This window comes from Hydra vulgaris, chromosome 01 (assembly GCF_038396675.1).
Source record: "Hydra vulgaris chromosome 01, alternate assembly HydraT2T_AEP".
In the NCBI taxonomy this organism is placed as follows: Eukaryota; Metazoa; Cnidaria; class Hydrozoa; order Anthoathecata; family Hydridae; genus Hydra; species Hydra vulgaris.
In genome coordinates, this window is record NC_088920.1 from 72,170,359 (window position 1) to 72,180,564 (window position 10,206).

Below are 10,206 nucleotides of genomic sequence, written 5' to 3' on the forward strand. Positions count from 1 at the left end.
TGTGTTATTTAGCTCTTGGTGAGCTAGTTTTCTTCTAAGAAGTTTTAAACTGTTTCCTCCTGAAACACAAGCTATTAGATTTTACCGATACAAACTAACATTGCTATCTTCTGTTTCAACTGGGTTTTCAACTAGGTTTTTTCCTCCCCCATAATTTCTTCTATAATTCCTTCTAAAATTCCTTAATATATTAAATTAGTATATGTAAAAACTCAAAATCATACAACTTTTAATATATGTAAAAACTTTCCTCAAAATAAATGTAATAACAATACTTAAGATAAGAATCCAAAAAAAAACTGAATTTATTATTGTTAGAATCATAGCAGCTCGACTCGCTCATGTGCGTGTGATTTTGTATTAAGTGCGTGTACATTTGTATTAGGACAGCAGCGTAAATTTAGAATGAAGAAGTTTTTTTTATCTGTTCTAGTTGGGTTTTACTTATAAGTTTTTTTTTTCTATAATCATTCTGAAGCTTGACCGAATTTTTAAATGTAATATACCAACGCAGTTGAGTTGAGCAGCTCAGCTGAAAAGCTGAGGACAACTCGAGGTATCCTTGTATACCTTTGAGCTAAAAGCTACAATGAATGCTTTATGTAGCGGCCTGATATAACGAGCTTGGCTAGTAGTGATCTCCACGAATCCATGTCATTTTTATAAATAAAATCGTCAACAATAAAAATGTATTCTTCTCTCTCCATAACTTTGCTAATAAGTTCTAAAACACATTGAACACTACATCGATTGATCCAAAATGGAGGCACGTCGCACGTAGGAGTATTTGACGATTTTAGCTAGCCAAAATTGGAATTATTAAAAGTGGCCGTACCCACTTAATTACCTACCCTTATTATCTCTCGATAATGGTCGCTTAATGAGCAGTTAATGGTTTGTATATAAAAGTAGTAATTGGAACTACACAGTCTAGTTAAATATCCGATCTATATCTGCGTGATTCATTTTATTTACGAGCAATTTTAGTGGTGTTTATTGAAGCTGTGTACAAGTGTTTACAACAGAAGTTTTACAGTGTTATATCATGGATGAATCTATGACAGGTATGTACATTATTTACTCTTATTACCGTTTTGAAATATTAATTACCACAAAAGTTATGTACCATGAAACTTAGCATTTATTTAATAATTGAAACCCTCTTAGTTTTTTTCGTTTTTCTATGAGTTTATACCACTAGCTATTTAAAAATCTTAATTTTAACTGCCTGTTGATGCCATCTAAATTTTAATCATGTTCTAAGCACATCAAGGTCCAAGATGAATTTTTCAACTTAATTTTTTTTTCTAGATGGGTCATCAGGAATGCAAACAATCTCTCGTTTGGATTTCTACAACAGTATTCAGCAGCAGGAGGCTCCAAATTTCAATGAAAAAATGGACTTAGCTGATCAAAATTTGTTATCAAGAAATCAATATACCGAAGAACTAAAAACAGTATACAAGCGTCAAATGTCGAGGTTGAAAGCTATTTTTAGAAAAATGTGGTCGTCTTCATCCAGAACTCATGAAATATTTATTAAGAAGCATGGCCCTTGGCTGCAAGGGAATTTCCAAATACCGTACCCCATCCACTCCATAATCAGCAGGACGACCAAGAAAAAGTTTTGTTGATTCTAGTGAACGTTCAAAGAGGAGAAAAACAGAACAGCTCAGGAAAGATGTGGAACCAGAAGCTATTGTTTTTGCAGCTGAAACTTGTTTGACAACAAGTGGCAAAAGAAGTGTTGCAACCGTCCTCAAAGATCTTAAAACATCTCCCAAACGAGCGGGAAAGTATAAAAAAGCCTATCGCAGCAGTCTTGAACCTACAAAAAAAATCATTGACACCGCTAGAGGCTCTTTTAATATTTACTGACACAGGCCTAACAAAATCTCAATATGAAATCGTACGTACAAGTGACAAGAAGCAATGGCCCTGCTACAGTATTTTGGTCGAAGAAAAAAAACATGCTATCCTGATCCTGATTCGTTCACAGTCACAGAAAGTTTAGCTGAAGTAGACTTACAAAGTCTGTCAAACCATACTGCCGAAAGATTGGTGTTGTATTTAGAAGAAGTTATCAGACTCTAACGGAAGACTCTAACGGAAAGTGGGCGTAAACATATGAAATTATCTACGAAATGGGGTTGTGATGGCTCCCAGCAGACACAGTTTAATCAAAAGTTTGAGGATGGCTTTAATTCTGATGCCAGTATATTTCAATGCTCATTGGTTCCATTACATCTAACTTGTGGAGTAAATAAAAAGGTTATCTGGCAAAACCCTACACCATCGTCTCCAAGGTTTTGCAGGCCAATTCGAATTAGGTTCATAAAAGAAACTACTGGTGTAATAGCTGAAGAAATTGCTTACATGGAAAACAAAATTGCAGGCTTGAAACCAACTCAACTTCAAGACATAGCAGTAGAACATGTGATGATGTTAACTATGATTGACGGAAAAGTCTGTAACGCAGCAACCACCACTAAATCGACCATGCGATTTTATATTTGTGGAGCAACATCAAGACAATTTAATGATTTGGACAGAACATGTGTTGACAATCAAAGCAGCTATAAATTTGGACTATCCATTCTGCATGCTAGAAGACGGTGTTTTGAAAGTCTCCTTCACCTATCATATAAATTGCCTGTAAAAAAATGGCAGAAAAGGCTGAATGAAGATGAGAAGAGACTCATCTCAGATAGGAAAAAGAAAATCCAAGATGAATTCAAGATCAAAATTGGCATTCTTGTCGACATACCTAAGGTTGGATTTGGGAATACCAATAACGGCAACACAAGCAGGAGATTCTTCAACAACCCGGAAACATCTGCAGATATCACTGGAGTAGACTTCCGTTTAATTTCCAGAATGAAAATTATCCTAGAAGTAATTTCCAGTGGCCACAAGATTGATGTAGAAAAGTTCCGACAGTATACTTTGGATACTGCAAAGCTTTATGTTGAACTATACCCCTGGTGTCCAATGACTCCAACTCTGCATAAAGTTTTGTTACATGGTCCTGATATAGTAGAGAATGCGCTTTTGCCAATTGGACAATTGTCGGAAGAGGCTACCGAAGCCAGAAACAAACATTTTTGGGAGTACAGACTTAGCTATGCTAGAAAATTTTCTAGAAAAGATTGTAACCAAGATATCATCAATAGGTTATTGTTAACATCCGACCCTCTGTTGTCCAGCATTGGGAAAAAGAAACACAAAGCCTTTTTCAAAAGAAGCTGTGGAAGTGCTTCTTTCTGGAGAAGTCCAAGATTCCGACACTGAAAACAACGAAAATGAAGAATATTCTGACAATGACGAAGTGGAATCTAATTAAATATCAAAATATAGTATGTTATTAACCATAATAAAGTTTGAAAAATAATATATCTTAAATTTCCTCAAATCCTATTGAATAGAATAAAATGTAATCCCTAAAGTACCCATCTTTCCCCTATATTGAACGCCACTGGCTTGGATTTGTACAAAAAACATTTAATTTACAATTTCTTGTCATATGGTAAAGTTTTCAGCTGTTAAAAAGAGAGAAATAATTTTGGCCAGCTAAAATCGTCAAATACTCCTGCGTCGTGAAATCTTTGGTTGTAAACAATTTTTTTTATCATTTTTGTTTCATTGTATCCAATGGTTGGGCATATTAAAAATATCAAAGCGTCTGGCCGTCGGTTGAGCAGGTGGAGCAAGAGCTCTGTTTTTCCTGAACTTGTTGCTCCAACAATAAGTAGATGTTCTTCGATAGTATTTTCCATCTATTAAAGATAAAATTTTTTATATATAAGTGAAAATTTTCTCAAATAAAAAACTCAAGCTCATTACCAGCTCCTATATCAAACATATATCAAGCGATGGAGTTGGATGAAAATGTAAGTAAAATTAATTATGAATTTGTCTGAAAGTTTTGAGTTAGCTTTACAATAAAAGAAAAGTATCTCGAGAACGTTGATTTTTTTAAACCTAGCTGGGGTATTACCATTGCTCGATATCAAACGCTTGAAAAATTTCTTGGAGTAACATTTAGCTTTTATTTAGAGCAATGATAATATTAATATAAAACAATTACAAAATGTCATCACAACCTGGAACAACAACTAGAACAACAACTACTAACATTCCCGCAACTAGTAGTGGAAACACAGATCGCTTCAGATCAAAAAAAATTTTTTGCGGCAAACAAACGTGTTTTATTCAGAGGATATAATAGACGATAATTCGTCTGACTTTTATTCCCGTGAACTTCGGGAAGTCAGACGAGAAAACTTTGGTTATTTAAAAAAATTAATAATGGCGAAAAATATTTACGCTTAGCAGGTTTAAGGACGGGGGTAATAAACTTTTTAAAAACCAACTATCAACTATTTTCAGCAAGTTATCAACAATTTTATCAAATTCAAGATATGTCAAATATATCTTGTTAACCCGTATTTTTAACTTTCAAACTAAAAAAAGACACATTATTAAAGTTTTTTCTTATTGCAGATTTATAAAAATAATAATAAATTCATCTTTTTTTTTCTTACTCACAAGTAGTAGCCAAATTAAGTTGGATTAAGTTCAAATTTAATTTATTCAATTCAAACATTTTGTTTTGCTCTTTATATACTCATAAGTTTAGGTGAACTCTTTTATTGCAATATTGTATCCAATTTTTAATAAATGGATGATAAGTTGTTTGATTTTCAATGCAATGATCACGATGTTATATTGCTTTAAAAAAAAAAAAAACATACCATTAACAAAAAAAAGGTCACAACATTCTGAGGTTTTCTTACCTCCTTCATTAAACGTGTGGATTTTATATCTTCATGATATCACACAAAAGTATTCATCCTATGATGATGATTCTATGAAAATTAATCTATGGGATAATAAGGGAAAACAGAGGCTGACCTAAATATAGAAAAAATCATAAATTAAAAGCTTATTTAAATAACTATCATTGTATTTGTAAAACATGTTATACAAATGTAAAAAGAATATTAGTAAAAATACAAAAAAATATAAATGCCATATCAAGAGATTGTGAAATTCTTAAAGAAAACTCACAAAGACTATTGATATCTATACCAAAAGCAGAAGAAACGGATTGTAGAATATTTTCGAACAAACAAATGAAGCTTGATCAAAAAATATTTTTGAACACACAAAATGAAGCTTGATCTTTGTATTATTATATTTTTCATCATTAAAATCATCATCTGTTTTGGAATGAAATTGACCCTATGGTCTATCAAGATAGCTTTTATATTTTTCTCCTAGTTCTTTGTGAAAATACCAATAAATTGACCTCACATTAGTCATTGTTGTAGAAAAGACAAAAGTTCTTTTAGCTGAATAAGTATTCAAAAGAATATATTGAACAACTGGGTAGAAAAATTTCTCTGGATCTCTAGAGTCAATATGTATTAGGCTGTATTTAATATTTCTTCTTTCTGGTGTAGATGATATAATAACCAAATTATGCATACAAAGATTATCAATAATAAAGTCAGCAGTACTTTTAGCTGCAGTTGCTGTTGATGCCAATACTGGAATTCTTTTAGGGACAAGTGATAGCAATTCGAGAGTCTATCATAATGAGATCGAAATGCATCTGATAGTGTACTTGAACATCTATAACAATCACAGACAAATAAGGTATAAATAAAATCATGTATATCACAAGATTTTACTTATATAATGCTATAGGTAATGTATTTATCTTTTCTTTCAATGAGTAAAATTTTTTTAATTTTAATTTAATTTAATGTATTATAAGAAGTTCTGACATTAAAGTTGTAAATATCAATGTTTACTTTAGGTAGAAAATTTATCTATATAACAAAATCATTTACCACTTATATAAATATTATTATAACATTATTCTATATGTGTATGTATATGTGTATATGATATATGTATATGAGTGCGTGTGTATGTGTGTATATGTATGTATGTATATATGTGTGTATGTGGATGTATTTATGTATGTGTATATGGGTATGTATGTTGTATGTATGTATGTATGTGTGTATGTGTATGTATGTGTATGTGTGTATATGTGTGTATGTGTATGTATGTGTATGTGTGTGTATATGTATGCATATGTGTATATATGTATATGTATACATATGTATATGTATGTGTACGTATGTGTGTGTGTATATATATATATATATATATATATATATATATATATATATATATATATATATATATATATATATATATATATATATATGTGTGTGTGTGTGTGTGTGTGTGTTTATGTATATGTGTGTATGTATTTATATATGTATGTATGTGTTCATGTGTGCGTATACATATATATATATATATATATATATATATATATATATATATATATATTATAAATTTTTTTTAAAAAAGACTTTTATTATTATTATTACTCTTATTGTTAAATTTTGATAAATACTAGTGTTGTTCCTTATTATTATTGTTTTATATCATTATATAAATATATTCCTAATAATTACTACTATCATTCATATTTTATTATTATTAATATCAATTTAATTTGTATTTACTTTATATTATTATAAAATCAGTTATTACTAATATTATTTTTATATTATTACTAATATTATTATTAACCTGTTATTATTACTGAAATTATTTTTATTTATAGTTATTATTTATATTATTGTTGTTGGTATTATTTTTGTGGTTAACATTGTTATATAACTTTTACAGTTACTATTATTTCTTCCTTTTCTTACAATTATCACGTTTTATCTGACTTTACTTTTCTTTTTATTATCACTATTTATTATAATTAAATTTGATAGGTGTTTACTTGAGATTAGTATCATTACTATTTGTAAATATCCTTGATGTAAGATCTTTTATTCAGAATAAATTTGATTTGATTTGATTTGAATTAATTGTTTTCTTCAATATATTCAACTCAAAAGCGGAGAAACAACTAAAACTTTATTATTGCACAATTTAATACATATTCATATCGAATACTATCAGGTGCTTGTCTTCTCTTAACAAGTTTAAAGAGAAGGTAAAAAAGGGTAGACATCGAAACACAATTGATTTTTCATTGCCTGTTGGTTGGCAAACGAAACAATCTACGCAATTGCTGAGAGCTATTAAAGATTATTTTTGGTAATCCTTCAAAGATTTAATACAAAATAAGTCACAAACTATTTAAAAGCATACTCTAAGTTAACTTTTTCGCTTGTCATATAGCTTCTGAATAGCACTGATAATTTAATAAAATAAATTTAGCGCATTTCTAAAATAAAACCCCCCGAAACATTACGATATTTCATAAAGATCAAAGCAAAGCCGCAGGAACATATTTGTTCCGGTAGATGATAAATTGCATTAGCTCAAAAACCAAAGTTTTCTCCTCTGACTTCCCAAAGTTCACGGGAAAAAAAAAGTCAGACGAAATATCGTCTAAGGATATAATTACTTTTTTTAATTATTTCCTCTTTTTTTTTTTTTTTTTTTAATAAAAAAAAATATATACTATAAAATGAATTAAAAAAATGTTCGAAATGTTTATGTTCGAAATGTTTATGTTCGAAAGAAATTTAACAAAACGGGGAATACAGATGAAACAAAAATATCAAAAAATGTTGTTCGCAATATTTTTCATGAAATTTTTTCAAAACAGCAGGAAGATAGCTTTAAGCTCATCAGTGATAACCTAAAAATCACTAACGATAAAATAAATGAGCTACTTAATGAAATACATAAATCAAAACAAGTTTGCGGCTCCTTAAAAAAGAAAACGAAAAGTTAAACACTAAACTTAAAAAAATTATCGAGAGAGTAAGAATCCTAGAAAAGACAAATAAAGATATCGAAGAGAGCCAAACAGTTTCACAAGGACTCCAAGAAAAAAAGATACGCAAATTAGAAAATTAAAAAAAAACAAAAAAACAGTATACGTGAAGAGGAAAAAAATAAATTACGGCAACTGGACGATAGACTAAAAAGGAATAATCTTTGCATTGATGGGCTTTCAGAAACCGATTAATAAACCTGGGATAAAACTGAAAAAAAATTATTAATTTTATTTAAAAACGAATTAAATATTAAGAACGTTGATATCGAGAGGGCTCACAGAGTTGGAAAAAAGAAGAAAATAAAACTAGAACAATTGTTGTTAAAATTCTACATAGAAAAGACAAAATTAAAGTACTATATTCATCTAATCGACTTAAAGGATCAGTAATATACATCAACGAAGACTTCTTTTTTGAAACAACGGTCATAAGGAAAAAACTCTTAGAAGAAATGAAGATACATAGAAAAAATTGTAAATATCTTCTATAAAATATGATAAACTTATAGTTAGAGAATTTGGGAAAAATAAAGCCAGTGCTTAATTACTTTATCATTTATACTAGCAGTAAGCAACCCATAAAACGGGTTATTAGTAATTAAATCATTAATAACAATAAAAACGCATTATTAACTTGTTATATTATCTAAAAAATAAAATTAAATACGAGTTTATCTATAAATAATATTTTAAGTTTGACTCAATAACAGCAATGGCATTGCTTATAGTTAACGACATAAAAAGACTGCATTAACATCAGTTAAGTCTTTTTAAAAATATATCTGAACACAGCAGGTACCAGAAAAGGAAAGTCAAGTAAAGCCTGCTAATACCTAAAAAATTAATATAAAATTTACAATTTTCAATTACAAAAGTATTATTTGCATTTTATTGTAAGTAGAAGAATTTGGATAATAACAGCCTAGTTCTATCAACACAAAACACTGTAACAATACCACATAGCATAAGGTATTTATAAGGGCACATTGATGTGTCTCCAGAATAATTAACAAAGAAAAGATTAAATTAGAAAAGAAAAGATTAAAAGGCTAAATAACATAACGCAAATAACACCACAACTTACGAAGATATTTTATTAACTAAAATACTTGAAACTAAAAATTTTTTATTTATTACAATATTTGAACAATCAAGGGACAATAATAGTGAAACAATTTGAACAGTTATATCTTAAAATAGAAAGCAACTTGTAAAATATTTCTTATACGTGGTTATCAATTGTAGTTTTAAAAGATACCGAAGAGCTTAGTAATTACATCAGTTTTATCAATTCTCCTTGTACTAATTCTTATGTAAGTCTTATCTAAGAGAGAGAGAGAGAGAGAGAGAGAGAGAGAGAGAGAGAGAGAGAGAGAGAGAGAGAGAGAGAGAGAGAGAGCGGAAAAGAAAGTGTTTCCAATGCAGCATGTTAAAAAAAAATTAAAAAGACATGCAATAAATAACTGGTTATGTTACTATTAAACAAATTTATTTTTACCATGGCTTAAATTAATTTCCAGCATTTCTTAATTAGGTTCCAGCTTCTCTCAAACTGTTGACTAATGATTAATAGAGTAAATTTCACATCTATCTCTTTCATTTGACAACAATTATTTTCAAGTCGCCTATCCATCCAGTCGGAATCACGTGATTATACGCGAAATCAAAAGTAACCATATTGAATTGCGAGAACACAAACTATTTTTTCTTATACGCCAAGAAAATGTAGTTAACAATAACTTTATGTCTTACAATTACTTTGAAAGTTAATCAAAAGAAAAAGCGGAACGATGTCTGCGACACAAGTCTTTTAGAGGGTTTTACTTTATTTTTACATGTTTTTAAATCTCTGTTTAAACAAAATGTTGCCTTTTATTGCTGTCTACATATTATTTTGGTTAAAAAAAGTACCAATCTTTCGATATTTATCTGCAAATACTAAATTTAAATGTAAATTAAAAGTAACCCTCCAGTAATAAAAGGCGCTAAACAAACATAAACATTAGAAAATTTAGGAGACTATTGCTTGTTAAACACACTAGTATCTGCAGCACGATTTAATGTATTCAACCACTTTCTTCGAAGTACTTCATCTTTAGGAAAACTTAAATTCTAGATTTTTTTATGTTATTAGTGCAACCTACTGCACAACAACTTTTTAGCATTTTTTTATAAAACTAACTCAGCAAACCGCTACCGATTTTTTAGTTTGTTTTCCCCCAATTCAAGATGGTTAATTTTAAAACAATGCTTTTAATACGGTTGACGTAAACGCCGACTGGATGGATTACCATTTACACTAATAACTTCTTCGAACCTAATATTATCTATTTCAATTTCACTGTTATCATTAAACATATTACCAGTAAAAATAC

General features: G+C 29.4%; 1 long non-coding RNA gene across 1 annotated transcript; it reads right to left on the reverse strand.

Annotated features, from left to right (window-relative positions):
- Positions 1–227: 227 nt before the first annotated feature.
- LOC136075585 (uncharacterized) lies at positions 228–7,258 on the reverse strand. The gene is made up of 4 exons (XR_010636030.1): positions 7,195–7,258; positions 5,071–5,637; positions 4,797–4,914; positions 228–3,776 (listed from the first exon to the last, which is right to left on the reverse strand). It is a non-coding gene; the product is annotated as an uncharacterized LOC136075585 (long non-coding RNA).
- Positions 7,259–10,206: the final 2,948 nt, after the last annotated feature.